Raw genomic sequence first — 19,014 nt, 5'->3', positions numbered from 1 at the left:
GGTCTAGTGTTTGTGAGTAAAAAATCTTAAATTTCATTAAACAAATTTCCTTTCCAATATGTTTAGAGTTACTGGTCTAATAAGTGAAATTTCATGCACTTTTTGAAGTGCCCTCATTCACATTTAGTAGGGAGGTCTGTGCGGTTAAGTTTGTGGTACTTAGTTTAGTGGCAAATAATATAGTCAGTATAGGCAAATGTGAATTTATTTCAGTCCGAATGTTACAAGTTTTATATCTCTGGCATTTGCCAAGACCTTTAGATTTGACTAAACTATTATATATAATATACTTACTTTTAGGGACTTTCAACCAGGCCTCTACTTCTGTTGGTCTGTTTTTGTGTCATTCACATTTTTCTTATGGAGTTACTCTCTCGCGAGACTACGCCAGGATTGAGGCAGCTTTGAAAAATTTGGATTAAGAACAAATACGCTGTGGAGACGCTGATTCAAAACATTTGTCCCATCATCTTTTCTTGTTCAAACATTACATTTCACAAGAGAAGGTCGTTTGAAACCGCAAACGCAAGTTCCATCATCTTTTCTTGTCCGAATATTCTTCAAGAATAGGGGGTCTCTACTTTCTAAAGATTGAATTGTCCTGAGCATGGCCTTAAGGTTGTAACAACTACAAGGCCGAAACGTCAACTTTTTTGTCCACATCTTTCAAGTTGAAAAAATGTAGACAATCGAATCATTGTTTTAGGTTGTACAAGATTCATTGTTATTTACTGATTAAGAGTGGACTACAGCGCAAGTGGATGAGAGGAACAATTAATTTATTTCTAAGTCCATTTGTTTTTGATGAATTTTCTTATTTATTTATTGTAACAGTACCCTTCTAAAACCAACATATATAAAGAGATATTGTTTAACAAACATAATACCTGTGTAGCTTTTCTTCTTCTCAAGTACTTTGATTACTGTGTCCAAATTACTGGGACAAACTATAATAATAGCAGGTATTAATTTAATTCAGTTGATCAGAAGCACAAAAGACTATGCGATCAATCTCCTGTGATTTAATCTAGAAAAAATTCCCTTGTTGGCATCTTTATTGTATCAAACATTTGCCCAAGCTCGCAAGGGTATATTGGGCCACCCACCCCTTCTAAAACTATTCACAGAAGTAGCTTTAAAAGGGTAACCCAGAGCTGTCACCGCAGAGTCTGCGTGCAGTTTGTAGCTGCCATGTCAACCTGGCAAGTGCACCCACTTGCCAGGTCCTAAACCTTCCCCTTTCTACATGTTAGTCACCCATAAGGTAGGCCCAAGGTACCCCTGTGGACAGGGTGCAGTGTATGTGAAAGGTAGGACATGCCCTGGTGTGTGTGGCATGTCCTGATAGTGAATTACTGCCTATTTCATTTTTCACTATTGCAGGGCTACCTGTTCCCATAGGGCAGAACGTGTAGTTTGTTTATAACATCTTATAAATATAACTGGCCCTGGGAACTAGGGTGAAAAATAAAGTTTAGTATGCTTGAACTCAGAATCTAAAGATGCATCTTTTAGTGAAGGTGATTTTTACATTCTGGGTTTGAAAATACCACTTTTAGAAAAAGAAAGTAGGTATTTTCTTGCTCAGCCATCCAAATACCTCTGCTGGGTTCGTGGATTGACTGTCTGGGTTTTGGATGACAGGGGCTGAGGAGCAGCAGTGTCTCCGGATAGTCTAGGTGGGTCAGGAAAGGGCCGAATAGACCTGGGCTACATTTAAAGTAGGGGGAGGATTTTTCTTTGTAACTGAATGGGCCTGGTCTGACTTCGACAATGCCGTATCCACCTCCTGCCAGGAAGCCATACCAGGGAAGGCAGAACTGGTTCTGGCTGGGCACAGATGCTCTCTGCCTGAGAGGACAAAGGATTTTGGGCTATGAAAAGTGGGGCCCAAACCCTTGAGCTTTAGAACTCTTTTGCACCAAGAATAGTGCCAAGAAGAAGAGCTGGAGAAGCTGTGCGGAGGAACTACCACTTTGCTGAGTGCTTTGCTGTGTTGGCCTGCAGTGGCTGCTTCTGTCTAGGGCAGTTAAAGGACTGGACTGAACTTTCTGCAATCTACTTTTTTTAAACCTTTATTTCGACATGGCAATACAAATACAGACCTACAACCACAGGGGCCGGTCAGTAACAGCGAGCATCAAATTCCATCAGTAATACACAGCTCATCAGCCGGCAACCCGGGGGTCCAGCAGCGATAAAATACACCCAGACGATATCCTTGAAGTGGAAAGAGGATAATTGAAAAGTTTCACATTTTTTATTTTTTAAAAACAAAACAAAACAAAACAACCTAATCCCGAGGTGATGTGTAAAAGGTGTGTGACTGTCTCAGATAGCAGGGGGAGCGACTCAAGATGACAACTATAAAAGGATATGAAAACAGAAGGGGGGGGGGGGATGAAGGGGTCAGGGTCAGACAAACAGGTGAAAAACAGCAGGACCAAAACGTATGGAATGCTCGGTCACGGGGACTGAGGGATGACATTCGTTTCTACAAAGAGGGGGGGGGTACAGATTTCTCCACGGTACGAGTTCCATTGACCCCATATCCTTCCCCATTTCTTAGGTCGTTCACGGGCAATGTACACAGTTTTCTCTCGGAACATGCACCAATCCATGTTGTCCTCCCAGGTGGAAACCAGAGGCGCACATGAAGACCCCCACAGCTGGGCGATGTCTCTCTTCGCAATCTTGTTGCCGAGGGAGGCCCATTGAGTCTGCGCTATACTATAGTCATTCGGCTCCCACACATTCAACAGACATCTCCTGGCTTCTGGCAAAAGCAAAACACCCGTGACTTCATCCATAATCTCATGCACTCGTTTCCAATATTCCACCACGTCCGGACATTCCCGCAAAATGTGAAGAAAAGTAGCAAGCATACCACAGCCACGCCTACACAATCCATCCAGAGAATAACCCATGCGCAGCAAAAGTGGACCCGTAACATACACGCGGTGTAGAATCTTCAGTTGCACCAGTCGGAGACGCGCCAGGATCGCCACTTCCTTAGGAGAGGATATCGCAGCCTGCCAATCCTCATCGTCCAGCTCCAGCCCATCACCAGTCCAGGCCTCACGAAGCCACACCAGAAGATCGGAGCGATTATTAATCAGCTTTTTATAAATAAGGGAGAAGGTGCTATCCGGGACATGCTCGTCTAGCACCCTGTCCTCCAAGGGAGAGGACTCCGGGACATCAGTACCGACAGGGAAGACGGGTACGAGTGCGTGGCGAACCTGCAAGTAGCGAAAGTGCTCCCTATCGCCCAGTCTATATTCTTGTTGGAGTTCCATAAAAGATTTGATCCTCTCCCTGACCCAGATGTCCCCCACCTTGCTAATCCCTATGAGGTCCCACTTGTCAAACCCCTTCGTTCTCCAAAGAGAGCCCAGTCGCTCAGCCGCATAAAGAGGAGTGGCTCTGGTCAGCCGATCTGCCCACCCCGTGGCAGCAGTCGCCGCGCCCCACACTCGTACCGCAACCCTGGTAGGTCCGGTTAAAGACTTTCCCGCCGATCTAGAATACAGCCCCCTGTTATAATCTCCTCCCGGAAGCTGCCATCTATCCATCTCAAATGCCGGGTTAGGGACCGGGCCGTACATTGCATGGTTGATGGCACTGAGTTGCGACGCTCAGTAATACCTTTTTATGTCAGGCAGCGCAATACCACTGTCGTACCAGGGTAGGGTCAGTTTCGCCAACGCAATGCGAGGTCGCCCGCCCCAAATCAGCTTCCTCTGGAGGCCCTCGATCTCCCGGAAGTAACTTGCAGGCACCAGGTCAAGCGTGTTCTGAAGGGCATACAAAAAGCGAGGTAGGTACATCATTTTAAACAAGGCCGCTCTCCCAACCAGGGACAATGGCAATCTGCACCATGCTGCTACATCAGATCGAAGCCGGCGGAGTGGCGGGAGCAGATTCTTCTCATATCGTATGGCTGAGTCCAGGGAGATATAGATCCCTAAGTATTTAAAGCCGTAACGCGATACTGGTATCGGACAGTAATGGGGCAACAGTGGTATCTCCGCAGTGAGCGGGTAGATACAGGATTTAGACCAATTGATGGCTAAACCCGAATTTCTTCCAAAGGAGCGCAGAACGTCAAACAGCACTCCCAGGGACTTACGAGGGGAAGTAAGATATTCTGTCCCCAGACCAAGCAGTGCAAAGAGATCCAGCTAACAGAGTCCTTCCTGTGGAAATTGAATAGACATACTAATTGCAACAGCTCTAAGTGTATCTACCTTCTCATCTGCCCTTGTGGCAAATTGTATGTAGGGATGACCATGAGACAGGTGAAGCTCAGAATAACGGAGCATAAAAGCAACATACGGTGCTCTAAGACCCATACGAGATTGTATGAACATTACAAACTACACAACCACTCTGCTGACAGCATCCAATGGCTAGTGCTTGAGTCCCAACCAGGCATGAGCAAACAAGCCTTATTTAGACTTGAACAAAGATGGGTACACCGCCTCCAGCTAGACACAATAGGGCTAAATGACGCCATTCCCTGGGCGACCGTCTCAAGATAAGACCCCGTACCTTACCACTCTTTCCTGTTTGCATGCCCGATGCGTACCCCCTAAATCCCTCCCCTTCCCCCCCCTAGAAAATCATTCTTGGCCAGCGCGTTTGGGTCACTTGACAACCATACTTAGTCACTGACCGCCATTTATCAGACACTGACTGTGATTCTCCTCCTGATACAACCAATTTATCAACAGAGGCTCATCTTCCCCCATCACCACCTACTGCATGAGAACAATTCAGACCCTACCTCATACCCCTCTCAAAAACTGGTCGACTCTTGCGACCTGCCCCATGAGCCTTTACCTCCGGCCCACCAGAGAGCTTTCTTATGCATCTTTCGAAATATACCCGGTGACACAAAGGCACACTGCCCTGTTTTTCATTTGAAACCCACATGTTCCGCCTCACTTAGGCTTCCTCTTTACCCGAGCTGACAACACTAGAAGGATATCTCACCCTTTACACCAGTACCCCCGCCGAGATGGCAACCAAACTCCACCACCTGTTTGCAGGGACAGTGCTAGACGTCTGCACTGGGCTAGTGTTCATGCAGCCCTCGCGAGACACGCTAGTCGGCGTTTCTGCCCTGCCCTCTGCTTATACTGATATCCACTATATTTACTATACGGGCGCCCGCCCCCCTGCTCCATTCCGCCGCCACCTTGGGGGTTTCTCCCCATGCAATACATTACACGCACTCCTTTCCCGTCCCTCCCAACATGGCCCCCACTCCGAGCCATCCAGCAATGTACACAGTGCTGGGCTTGTGGATCTATGGTGCGCACGTGCATCAGACGCGAGGGTCGCGCCACTAACGCCGCGACTACGACGTCATCAGGCTTCCACCTTCATAATGGCGGACACCGGTACAAACCCTCACCAGCTGCTCCGCACCCTGACCAGGTGCCGCGAGCGTGAGGGGTAGGTGTTCCGCCGCTCCAGCGCCATAACGAAGGTAAGCTTGTTGTTGTTCTTTTAACCCCTGAGCCTCTGTTGTGAACGTCAGCCCAGCGCGAGTTCCCATACCCGGTCATGCTTACACCTCTTCGACCATACCCGCTGCGAGTCCACCAAGGCTGAACACAAGTTCCCCTGTCCCTCCCCCTCCCCTTCCCCCGCTAGGCAGTGGCCTTTCCCCCTATTCCACACCATGCTTATCCCTGCCAGCACCTTCTGCAACATGTGAGCACCACACATGGTTAGCCCGACATTCTTTACTTTAACATTTTTCAGAATGTTGTTCCCCTCACGGAATGCCCCGTCTCTTTGGGATCGGGCACAACCTTGTGTTGCACACTGTCTGATGCATTGTGAACCGAGCATTATACTAATGCTTGCCCTGTGTTAGAAGAAGTGGTGATCCCTCTTCCGAGTATCCCTCATTTTAATGCATTGTGAGATTCCTTCTGGCCAGTGACTTCTACTCTAGGGATTTCACCATGGAGGCCACCCTCCCTATCAGCTTACAGTGCTTTAACCTTCCTGATTCTTTACCTCACCTCCTCCAAGTATCCCTCATTCCAATGCATTGTGAGATTTCTTCTGGCCAGTGACTTCTTCTCTAGGGGTGTCACCATGGAGGCCACCCTCCCTATCAGCTTACAGTGCTTCACCTTCTTGATTCTTTACCCCACCCTAAACTGCTGGACCAACTGCCAACCCTTACCTCCCTTCCATATCCAACAGGTTCCAGTAACTTAATAGCGCTGGACTCACGGGAGTACGCTGCGAGGCCTTATCCAATCCCCCTAGGGTAAGAACATGCTCGCTTTTTTCTATGATTGGGTGTTTTTATGGTTTTGGCTTTACTCGTTAGTTCTGTTTTTAGCGCACAATGGTCACCCTCCAGTGTGAGATCCACTCGCGTCAGATTTAGAAGGGATTTTTTGCAACCACATCTTGGTACAATTATTTTCCCTTCACACAGATATACCCCTGTCACCCCTCACAAAGTGGAGATCTGTCACCTTAGTCACGATATACCTTGGGAGCATAAAAGTCACTGATGTTACATGTGACCTGACCTGTTCTTTCTTTGTTCATCTTTTTTTCCCCTACCTCTAGGTCGCCTAAATAGAGCAGGACCCCGAGGCCCTCTTTCCCTCCGAATGAGAGAGGTTGTATTTACCTTCTACATACTGAAGGAACATTTAGTTCATATGTGTTTTTCTGTGTAGTACTGTATTTATGTCTTGATGAATCGCCATCCGGCGAGAAACATGTTGACCACACCAGGGGGTTGAGTTAGAGTTCTGTACACTTTTACGGTCTCTAGTTCCCCTCTCACCCCTTTTAACCAGGGAACCAGCCACGTTAATAAAATTCAGTGTGGACTGTTTTACCCTTTTTACTTTCACTCACGTTTACACTGACTACACTCCTCTATCTCCTCACTCACACCCACCATCGGCAAGGAACTAAAGAACCCCGCTAAAAGAGTACCTGTCGGTACTCCGGCAGACATTGCAGCGCCGGTCTGTCGAGGGGCAGTGAGTCGATGATGACACTGGATACCCTCCAGTAAGGGTGTGTTCCACACCTAATACTCTGGGTGTATGAGGCTCTCCAAGTTCCGACTAGGGAATCCTTCCAGTCACGGTATTGACCATACCCACCCTTATCTCCACGTATTCACACCATCTCTGGGGAACTTTGTACTCTGCTGCTAGCGGGAAGTAAGATATAACAGGATGTCATCCGCGTATAGGGATATACGGTCCTCAAAATCAGGGGACCACCTAATGCCCTTTAGGGACGGTTCCCACCTAAGCCACGCTGCCAGGGGCTCAAGAGCAAGCGCGAAAAGGAGCGGTGATAATGGACATCCCTGTCGCGTAAGATACAAACAGAAGAGGGGAGAGAGAGAGTCAGTGGATTCAGTCTCCCTGGTAATGCGAACAAACAAAGTAGAATCCACTCAGAGTGGTGGTGGTCCCTAAAGTGATGGGGAACACACAGTGTTGTTTAAATGCCCCTCACACACCAACAGGCCCCTTGGTGTCATGCTTCATCATCGGGGCCTTCGCAAACCTCTACGGGATGCGGCGTGCTACGACTCACGACTACGCAGGAGCACTAAATAGTGAACTATGTGAGGGGGTGTGTTACTAATGAAGAAGTGAGTGAGGTGAGGTGAAAGTGAAATATTAAAAAATACCTGGCACGTAGGTAAAAAATAATTTTATTAAGTCCTCGGCTGGTAATATTAAAAAGAGTGCAGAGTGGGGTTGTAAATATACGTGTTAGGGTATTACAACCACTTCAAAGTGTCAACATGTTTCGGAGCGCAGGGGCTCCTTCTTCAGGACAAGGATTAGCACATATCCTCACCTTACTCACATGCAGATGTAAAAGTGTTTAAAAAAATTAATTACAACAATGTGTAATGTACCTAACAATGTTTATATATTGGTGTGTTCAGTTGCGCCCAATTGGCGTTTGAAGAAAACCTGTAAAAAGAAAGCACAATAAACACAATGGTCTACAGTTCACAAACTAAAGGAAAAGTACTGATTCTCTTAGTGCAAAAGGGTGAATCCAAAATGAGTTCAAGAAACCCTGTAAAAAGGCAATCAAAAATAAAAATAAAATTGGACAGACACAGCAACATAAAGACATACAATCACAGTGTGAAAATTCTCCCTACTAAGGAGAGGGTAACAGGTTAAAAGGCTTACTTATTGTTCTCAATATCATAACCTCATGAGCCTATGCGTGTTATTGGGGGGATCCTTCCATACTGCTCAGTAAAGCAACCTAAAAAATATTAATTAGTGGGATTTAGTTTGTTTAAAGCCCAAACTATCTAAAGCACCAAAGTAGTACTTGTTGTTATGACCCTACTCACGGTTACTGCAAAGCTAGTCGCCTGCCTTCCCCTCAACGCTGCTCCGATGAAGTGAGCGTTAGGTTATGCCGGTATCTTATTCATTCTCTCCTAATTGGTAATTAGTGGGGGGAAAATTGAATGATAAGACTCGGAAAATGCCCAAATACGGAGTTTTTTAAGCATTAAGATCCGGATTGCGCGCCCGACTGAGTCAAGAGTCGGTGAGAGCCGCGCATGCGTGCATCGAACAGTGCCACCGTTAATGATGCGCATGCGCGAAGGCGGGTAAAGACGCGCATGCGCGAAACATTCGCACTGATAGAAAGCGCGAGGTACCATGTAAATGCGCATGTGCACAGCTCTTTCACTGATCGGAAGCGCTGTTAAAGAATCATACAATAGAGGTTTTCCCAAGATTGGTGCTGTAATACAACAGGCGGTGTACCTGGCAGGAAATGCATGAAGGTTAGGCATATTCGGACCCTCGAGGCTAGAAATTAAATAGAGAAATAAGCCTATTAATTAGTAGGTTCATTTTTAGAAGGATCATTTTTAGAAAATTGCGATGTTACTAGAGACAAATGTTGGAGGTTAAAGGTCCCGAAGGGATCAGTGATAAGAGGTTTTTTCAGTGATGATTTTGAAGGCCCAATTAACTAGGACCATCCCATACATAGCAGAAATACAGTGTCTATGAGAGATGGCATGTTGTTATTCATCTTAGCAGATTCCATGGAATGGAGTCATTGAGGCCGGCAGTATCGGTCCCTAGACGGAACACCCACCGTTGTTCTTTTTCCAAAAGTCCTGTCTCAGAAGGCAACTGTTCGATCACTGTCCACTGTAACTCATTGACACAGTGTTGATGTTCAATAAAGTGGGCTGACATTTTTGTTGTTAACTTCTTGCACCTAATGTTGCTTTTGTGCTCGTTAATTCTAACTTTCACTGGTCTTGTTGTCATTCCCACATACTCTTTTCCGCATGGACATATGATCAAATATACAACATTCTTGCTGTTGCAGTTGGTAAATGTACGTTGTTCCCAATTAGTTCCATTGGAAAAAGTAAGAGTTTGGCTTCTTTTGGTAAGATGACAATTATTGCAGTTGCCAGACGGATGGTGGCCCTGTACCCCCTGTAGTCTTGGCTGTTTTTCTTTGAATGGAGGGGGTCTTGTATGGACAAGCATGTCTCTCAAGTTCCTACCCCGTCTGTGTGCAAACAGTGGTTTCTCCAGTGATAGAGTACCACTTGTTAATATACGCCAATGTTTGTTGACCAGTTTTGTAACCTGGTTGGTTACTGGGCTATATGTGGTCACACAGACTGCTCTATCCACTTGGTTGTCTTTCTGTGGGTTATCCTCCAAGAGAGCCTCTCGGTTGTTGTTTCTAGCTCTTTTCATAGCTTTTTGGATCACCTGGTTGGGATACTTTCTTTGTCTCAGTTTCATGCTGAGATCCTTTGCCTGAGTTTTGTATTTTGCAATGTCACTACAGTTCCGACGCAGGCGGAGGAACTGTCCATACCGTAAGTTCTCCCTCAGATGACGTGGATGAAAACTGTCAAATCTGAGGAGACAGTTCCTGGCCGTCGGTTTGAAATGGGTCTCCGTCTTCAAGACGCCTGCCTCATGATAAATGTTCAAGTCCAAGAAAACCATGGTGCTGTTTGACACTTGGTGGGTGAATTTAAGGAATGCATTCTGGTTGTTAAGCCAATGCATGAACTCAGAGATTGAGTTCTCATCTCCTTCCCAGATAACCAAAATATTGTCAATATATCTTCGCCATGTATGGATCCTACCCCTGTAGGGGTTGTTGGGGTGTAGGATCTTGGAAGATTCCAGGTGATGGACATAGGGTCCTGCCAGACTAGAGGCAAAAGTGCTTCCCATGCTGGTCCCGTGGCTCTGCCAAAACAGATTGCCCTCATAATCAAAAAAGTTTTTTGTGAGCGCTAGTGAGATACACTCCATCACTACACTGCGAGGAGTATGATATTTCCAGTTGGTAGAATGGAGTACTTCCTCGATAATTTGTAGAGTCTCATCATGTGGGAGGCTCGTGTAGAGGCTCTCCACATCAAGGCTTAGGAGCATCTGAGAGGTTGGATCAAAGGTCTGATTTTGTAACAGTTGTAGTACCGCTTTTGTATCTCTCAGATATGTATCAGTGGCCTGTACAAGAGGTCTCAGGAAGGCATCGGCGAACTTGGACAGTGGTTCCAAAATAGATGAAATGCCGGACACAATCGGGCGTCCTGGTGGATTCTCGAGGTTCTTATGCACTTTCGGTATAGTGTAGAAATATGGAATGCGGGGATTTTTTGGAACCAGGAATTCTGATTCTTTTTTGGTTAACCAGTCATGTGCAAGAGCCTCCTCAATCATGCCACCAATTCGTACTCATAAGGACTCAGTAGGGTCTTCAGCTAAGACCTGGTAATTCCTACTGTCAGAGAGAAGTCTCCTGCACTCTTTGTCGTAGGCTGTGGTAGTTTGAATTACCACAGCTCCACCCTTGTCTGCAGGTTTTATGGTAAGGTTTTTATTCAGTCTCAATTCCTTTATTGCCTCATTCTCCATTCTGCTCATGTTTTGGAACACCTTGTGCTTGGTTTCCAAACTTTTTAGTTCCTGCATAACAGCTTTTTCAAAGGCCAACACCTCAACCGGAAGTTGGTTATCCAGTGGGGTGAAAGTTGACCTAGGTTTTAGCCCTGTGTCTGAGTTCTCCAAAGAGGGTTCCTTTTCTTTGAAAAAGGCCCTCAACTTGATAGTTCTTATAAAGTCCTGCATTTCCTTATGCAGTAGGAAAACGTCTGGTTTCTTGGTAGGGACATATCCTAGGCCTTTGTTAAGTACCTTTTGTTGCAACTCAGTGAGGGGCCATGGGGTTATGTTGATAACTAGGTCCCCCTTTTGCTCGTAGAAGCTTGATTCGCCGTCATGCTCCTCGTCAGGACCCGTGGGTCTGTCTCCTCTGTGGGTTGCCAGTTGACATTGTTGCCCTTCTTGTTCCTCCCCCTGCGGGATCCCTGGCCCCAGGATAAAAAAGGCTGAGCATTCTGGGGTGCATTGGCTTGTTCTGGAACCCAGTGGGGGTACATTTGTCCCATTTGTGGAGGGACAAACTGATACTGTGGAAACTGAAAAGGGTTCTGATACGGATTGAATTGAGGTCCTTGGAAACCTCGCCAGCCTCTTTGGCGGGGGAATTGAGATCTTTGCTGTCGAAATCCTCCTCTTTGTTTCCTTTGTGGGAAACCTCCTGAATTGGTACTTGAAGTGCTACCATCAGAGTTCACACTATCCGTGTCACTTGTGTTATCTTTCATCACATAGTCTGCTCGTGTGTATGGGTAGGCTCTTTCAGGGGTAAACCGATCTTTATCTTTTTTTAATTTGTTAAATTTACTTTGTTTCAAAGTTGCCTCAAACTCCTTCATTTGTTGATTCATTTCCTCCAAACCTTTCTTTATGTCTGCTGGTGAAATGAAAGCTTTTAACTGGACTTCCAGTTTTTGGGTCTCTACTTTAAGTTCCAAAGATTTTCTTGCGGCAGTTTGGACTATTAGCACCAGCCAATCCCTGGTGCAGTGCCATGAAATAAGTGACCAAGCTTTTTTAAAAACAAGGTCATCCTGGAAAATGAACGGTTCAGTTTTAACCAATAAACCCTGCGGGGCTATTTTGTTTCTTAAATATTCCCTCATCAAAAGGCCATGTAGGGCTGTTCTTATTTGTGTTTTTCGGGCATTCATCAGTTCGTCCCAGTCTGCTACCGCTGGGCCTGGGTCAGTGTTGCTAAGGCCTTCAAAGGGATTGACATCTGCGAGAATTCGGTCAATGTCATCCTCACAGAAGGTCAATCCATGTTCATCCTCCATGGTGATGTTAGGAGGGTAGGAAGGTTCAGAGTGATATGATGTTAATGTATGAAAAAATATCTGTGTAAGTCCAAAGGTGGATTAATAACAATGGGAAGGGGCTCCCACAGCTGCGCGCTGTCTATAACTAAGATACAAACAGAAGAGGGGAGAGAGAGAGTCAGTGGATTCAGTCTCCCTGGTAATGCGAATAAACAAAGTAGAATCCACTCAGAGTGGTGGTGGTCCCTAAAGTGATGGGGAACACACAGTGTTGTTTAAATGCCCCTCACACACCAACAGGCCCCTTGGTGTCATGCTTCATCATCGGGGCCTTCGCAAACCTCTACGGGATGCGGCGTGCTACGACTCACGACTACGCAGGAGCACTAAATAATGAACTATGTGAGGGGGTGTGTTACTAATGAAGAAGTGAGTGAGGTGAGGTGAAAGTGAAATATTAAAAAATACCTGGCACGTAGGTAAAAAATAATTTTATTAAGTCCTCGGCTGGTATTATTAAAAAGAGTGCAGAGTGGGGTTGTAAATATACGTGTTAGGGTATTACAACCACTTCAAAGTGTCAACATGTTTCGGAGCGCAGGGGCTCCTTCTTCAGGACAAGGATAAGCACATATCCTCACCTTACTCACATGCAGATGTAAAAGTGTTAAAAAAATTAATTACAACAATGTGTAATGTACCTAACAATGTTTATATATAGGTGTGTTCAGTTGCGCCCAATTGGCGTTTGAAGAAAACCTGTAAAAAGAAAGCACAATAAACACAATGGTCTACAGTTCACAAACTAAAGGAAAAGAACTGATTCTCTTAGTGCAAAAGGGTGAATCCAAAATGAGTTCAAGAAACCCTGTAAAAAGGCAATCAAAAATAAAAATAAAATTGGACAGACAAGGCAACATAAAGACATACAATCACAGTGTGAAAATTCTCCCTACTAAGGAGAGGGAAACAGGTTAAAAGGCTTACTTATTGTTCTCAATCTCATAACCTCATGAGCCTATGCCCCTATGGATCCTACCCCCTACAGGGGTAGGATCCATACATGGCGAAGATATATTGACAATATTTTGGTTATCTGGGAAGGAGATGAGAACTCAATCTCTGAGTTCATGCATTGGCTTAACAACCAGAATGCATTCCTTAAATTCACCCACTAAGTGTCAAACAGCACCATGGTTTTCTTGGACTTGAACATTTATCATGAAGCAGGCGTCTTGAAGACGGAGACCCATTTCAAACCGACAGCCAGGAACTGTCTCCTCAGATTTGACAGTTTTCATCCACGTCATCTGAGGGAGAACTTACCGTATGGACAGTTCCTCCGCCTGCGTCGGAACTGTAGTGACATTGCAAAATACAAAACTCAGGCAAAGGATCTCAGCATGAAACTGAGACAAAGAAAGTATCCCAACCAGGTGATCCAAAAAGCTATGAAAAGAGCTAGAAACAACAACCGAGAGGCCCTCTTGGAGGATAACCCACAGAAAGACAACCAAGTGGATAGAACAGTCTGTGTGACCACATATAGCCCAGTAACCAACCAGGTTACAAAACTGGTCAACAAACATTGGCGTATATTAACAAGTGGTACTCTATCACTGGAGAAACCACTGTTTGCACACAGACGGGGTAGGAACTTGAGAGACATGCTTGTCCATACAAGACCCCCTCCAATCAAAGAAAAACAGCCAAGACTACAGGGGGTACAGGGCCACCATCCGTGTGGCAACTGCAATAATTGTCATCTTACCAAAAGAAGCCAAACTCTTACTTTTTCCAATGGAACTAATTGGGAACAACGTACATTTACCAACTGCAACAGCAAGAATGTTGTATATTTGATCACATGTCCATGCGGAAAAGAGTATGTGGGAATGACAACAAGACCAGTGAAAGTTAGAATTAACGAGCACAAAAGCAACATTAGGTGCAAGAAGTTAACAACAAAAATGTCAGCCCACTTTATTGAACATCAACACTGTGTCAATGAGTTACAGTGGACAGTGATCGAACAGTTGCCTTCTGAGACAGGACTTTTGGAAAAATAACAACGGTGGGTGTTCCGTCTAGGGACCGATACTGCCGGCGTCAATGACTCCATTCCATGGAATCTGCTAAGATGAATAACAACATGCCATCTCTCATAGACACTGTATTTCTGCTATGTATGGGATGGTCCAAGTTAATTGGGCCTTCAAAATCATCACTGAAAAAACCTCTTATCACTGTTCCCTTCGGGACCTTTAACCTCCAACATTTGTCTCTAGTAACATCGCAATTTTCTAAAAATGATCCTTCTAAAAATGAACCTACTAATTAATAGGCTTATTTCTCTATTTAATTTCTAGCCTCGAGGGTCCGAATATGCCTAACCTTCATGCATTTCCTGCCTGGTACACCGCCTGTTGTATTACAGCACCAATCTTGGGAATAACTCTATTGTATGATTCTTTAACAGCGCTTCCGATCAGTGAAAGAGCTGTGCACATGCGCATTGCGCATGCGCGTCTTTACCCGCCTTCGCGCATGCGCATCATTAACGGTGGCACTGTTTGATGCACGCATGCGCGGCTCGCACCGACTCTTGACTCAATCGGGCGCGGAATTCCGGATCTTAATGCTTAAAAAACTCCGTATTTGGGCATTTTCCGAGTCTTATCATTCAATTTTCCCCCCACTAATTACCAATTAGGAGAGAATGAATAAGATACCGGCATAACCTAACGCTCACTTCATCGGAGCAGCGTTGAGGGGAAGGCAGGCGACTAGCTTTGCAGTAACCGTGAGTAGGGTCATAACAACAAGTACTACTTTGGTGCTTTAGATAGTTTGGGCTTTAAACAAACTAAATCCCACTAATTAATATTTTTTAGGTTGCTTTACTGAGCAGTATGGAAGGATCCCCCCAATAACACGCATAGGCTCATGAGGTTATGATATTGAGAACAATAAGTAAGCCTTTTAACCTGTTTCCCTCTCCTTAGTAGGGAGAATTTTCACACTGTGATTGAATGTCTTTATGTTGCTGTGTCTGTCCAATTTTATTTTTGATTGCCTTTTTACAGGCTTTCTTGAACTCATTTTGGATTCACCCTTTTGCATTAAGAGAATCAGTTCTTTTCCTTTAGTTTGTGAACTGTAGACCATTGTGTTTATTGTGCTTTCTTTTTACAGGTTTTCTTCAAACGCCAATTGGGCGCAACTGAACACACCTATATATAAACATTGTTAGGTACATTACACATTGTTGTAATTAATTTTTTTGAACACTTTTACATCTGCATGTGAGTAAGGTGAGGATATGTGCTTATCCTTGTCCTGAAGAAGGAGCCCCTGTGCTCCGAAACATGTTGACACTTTGAAATGGTTGTAATACCCTAACACGTATATTTGCAACCCCACTCTGCACTCTTTTTAATAATACCAGCCGAGGACTTAATAAAATTATTTTTTACCTACGTGCCAGGTATTTTTTAATATTTCACTTTCACCTCACCTCCCTCACTTCTTCATTAGTAACACACCCCCTCACATAGTTCACTATTTAGTGCTCCTGCGTAGTCGTGAGTCGTAGCACGCCGCATCCCGTAGAGGTTTGCGTAGGCACCGATGATGAAGCATGACACCAAGAGGCCTGTTGGTGTGTGAGGGGCATTTAAACAACACTGTGTGTTCCCCATCACTTTAGGGACCACCACCACTCTGAGTGGATTCTACTTTGTTTATTCGCATCCCTGTCGCGTGCCTCTGCCAAGAACGAAAGGCTCCGAGGCCCTGCCGTTTAAGACCACTTGGGCCATTGGCTGTTCGTAAAGGAGTTTAACTCAGCCGATAAAATGAGGCCCGAAACAGAATTTAGCAAGTTCCGCCCACAAATACGGCCATTCAATCGTGTCGAAGGCCATCGAGGCATCCAACGAAACCAAAATGGCCGACTCGTGAAGCGACCCCGCCCTTGCAAGCACACCATGGAGGCGGCATAAATTGAGAGGCGTATTCCGGTGAGGGATAAACCCGGATTGATCGGGTGTATCAGATCACCAATAACCGTGATCAAACGATTTGACAGGAGTTTCGCCAAAACCTTGGGTTCAACGTTCAGGAGTGAAATCGGCCGGTATGAAGAACATTGATCACAAGGCTTCCCATCCTTATGAATAGCAACGATAGAACCAATCTCTGATCTCGGGGAAAAAGCCCAAGATTGCGCGATTCCAAAAACATCTGGCGAAGGTATGGCGCCATTTTATCTGGACACAATTTATACAGCTCCATCGGGAGACCATTTGGACCAGAGGCCTTCCCTGAATGAAGGGAGTGAATAGCAAGCGCTATTTCATCAGTAGAAAAATCTACCTCCATAAGCTCTCTATCAGACTCTGAGAGGTGAGGCAACGCGATATCTCTAAGTAGCAAGTGTGAGTCCTCCTCAGGCCTGTCGGAAACCGGCGAGTAAACCTTCTGAAAGTGCTGAGCAAACAGCACAACTATACCATCCGGGTCCATGATTCGTTCACCGTCCTCACTCACCACAACAGGCACCACACGATTCAGCCTTTCTCTCTTATCCAGCCATGCAATCAACTTCCCAGCCTTATCTCTGACGTCGTACAAACGCCCCTGTTGCTCACGACTCATCATCCTCGCCGCATCCGTCACCAGCGCCTTGTAATCGGCTTGTTTAAGGGCCAAAACATGCAAACCCTCTGGTGTGACTTCAGATCCCAACTCCTCTTCCAACAACGCAATTTCAGTCTCCAATTTCACCACCTCCTCATTCTTGCACTTTCTCACGCTAGCAATCAGAGAAAGGGCTTGGCCCCGGACAACAGTATTAAAGGCCTCCCACAGGGACACCGAAGAGGACACCGACCCAGCATTCTCCACAAATTAATGGTCTACACACTTAACTATCTACGCTCTTGTTTTCGGATGACGTAGGTGCCAGGGGTTAATTGGGGCAACCCGGCCTCCGGCTTCCAATTGTACATCTATCGTAAGCCAGAGAGGCGAGTGATCCGAGATCCCATGGGCAAGATGGCGAATTTCCCTCACAGAGACCATCTGCGCCGCTGGCAATAGGATATAATCAAGCCTAGAGAGACTTCCGTGTGCCCCGAGTAGAAAGTGTATTGTGCCTGCCCAGGGTGTAAGTGCCTCCAGCAATCTACCAAACCCAATGCATTCAGGAAATCACTCATCCACAACTGCGACCTCAAAAGAGTACGGGGTGAGTGACGATCCACACTACCACACACAACTGAGTTAAAATCCCCACCAACCACCACCATACCTAATGGGAAATTCAACACCACCCTACCCAGATCAGCAAATGTGACAGACTGTAAACCCGGTGGGACATATACAGATAGAATAGAGATCGTCTTCCCCTCCCAGTGACCTGTAATGGCCGCGTACCGGCCTCTTTCATCTAACACAGTATCGTCTATCTCCAAGGGGAGGGAACTCCGAACGATAACACCCGCCCCCCTCGATCCAGTAGTGAATCCTGAATGCGCCACCAAGCGGAATCCCCTTCTGTTCATTGCCTGGCAAGCATTTCCTATAAGATGTGTCTCCTGCAATAGTACTACATCAGGTGAAAGACGTTTCAGATACTGCAAAACGATCCCCCGCTTAATCCTGTCACCCAGACCGTTAACATTCCAACTCAGCACCCGTAGCCCCCTACCCCCCATTCCCAGAGCATGAGCAATGCCCCCCCCCCCCCAAGGAAACAGACACAGTAATCGAAATATGCAGCAAAACAGACCCTCGGGAAAAACAAATAAACAAAAAGCCGCCCCCACCCCCCAGAAAACCCGCCAAACACACCCCCCCACCCTGCACCCCTGCGTTAGACCCGAAAGCCACCCCAACTTGCAGTGTGCCTGTCGCCCCATTAAACTAATCTACGGAAAGAGAGAAAAGACCCCTTAGAGGAGGAAGAATCCCGAGCTCTCCCGCCCCCTGGCAATCAACAGGTCATACGAAAATGATAATCAAACCCCCGCTGAAAATCTAGATAGATGGCCCGCCGGTAAGGGCTCACTCCGCCCGTTCCTCCCGGCCGCCTTCGGCTCCCGTCGACCTATCTTGTCCATCACGATGTGTCGGCAAAGTGTCCAGCCAGTCACTAGCAACCTCAGGGTGGTCAAAGAAGAGCACATGCTCCTCGTACTGGATCCTCAAGCGAGCCAGGAGGAGCATGGCATATTTTAGTCCCATGTCCCTGAGGCGTCTTTTAACACCAGTGAAGCTCATACGCTGCTTCTGCACCGCCTGCGTGAAATTTGGGTAGAAGTTGATCGATGCATTATCAAATTTCGTAGGTCCGTTGGTACGCGATGCTTGCAGGATAGCGTCCCTATCACGAAAATTGAAGATCCTGGCAATAATAGGCCTCGGCGTGGCCCCCTATTTAGGCCTACCACCCGGGACTCTGTGAGCACGCTCCACAGTGAAAAAATTGCTAAGTCCCTTAGGCGCGAGATGGTTCAACACAAGATCCTCCACCAAAAGGTCCATAGAGAGCTCTGAGGAACTTTCCGGAACACCAATGATACGAACGTTGTTACGCCTGGCACGGCTTTCAAAATCGTCCAGCCGGCGAGCAAACAAGTCATTTGATGATCGGAGAGCACGAACCTCCGCCTGTAGATCCGTTACATCCATCGTGAGACTTGCGGTTTTAATGTCCAGCGACTTTACCCATTCGTTGGTTTTCGCAAGGTCCGTTCTGATAA

This window comes from Lissotriton vulgaris, chromosome 10 (assembly GCF_964263255.1).
Source record: "Lissotriton vulgaris chromosome 10, aLisVul1.2, whole genome shotgun sequence".
NCBI lineage: Eukaryota > Metazoa > Chordata > Amphibia > Caudata > Salamandridae > Lissotriton > Lissotriton vulgaris.
The sequence above is the reverse complement of the archived record's forward strand: the minus strand, read 5'-3'. Positions refer to the sequence as shown.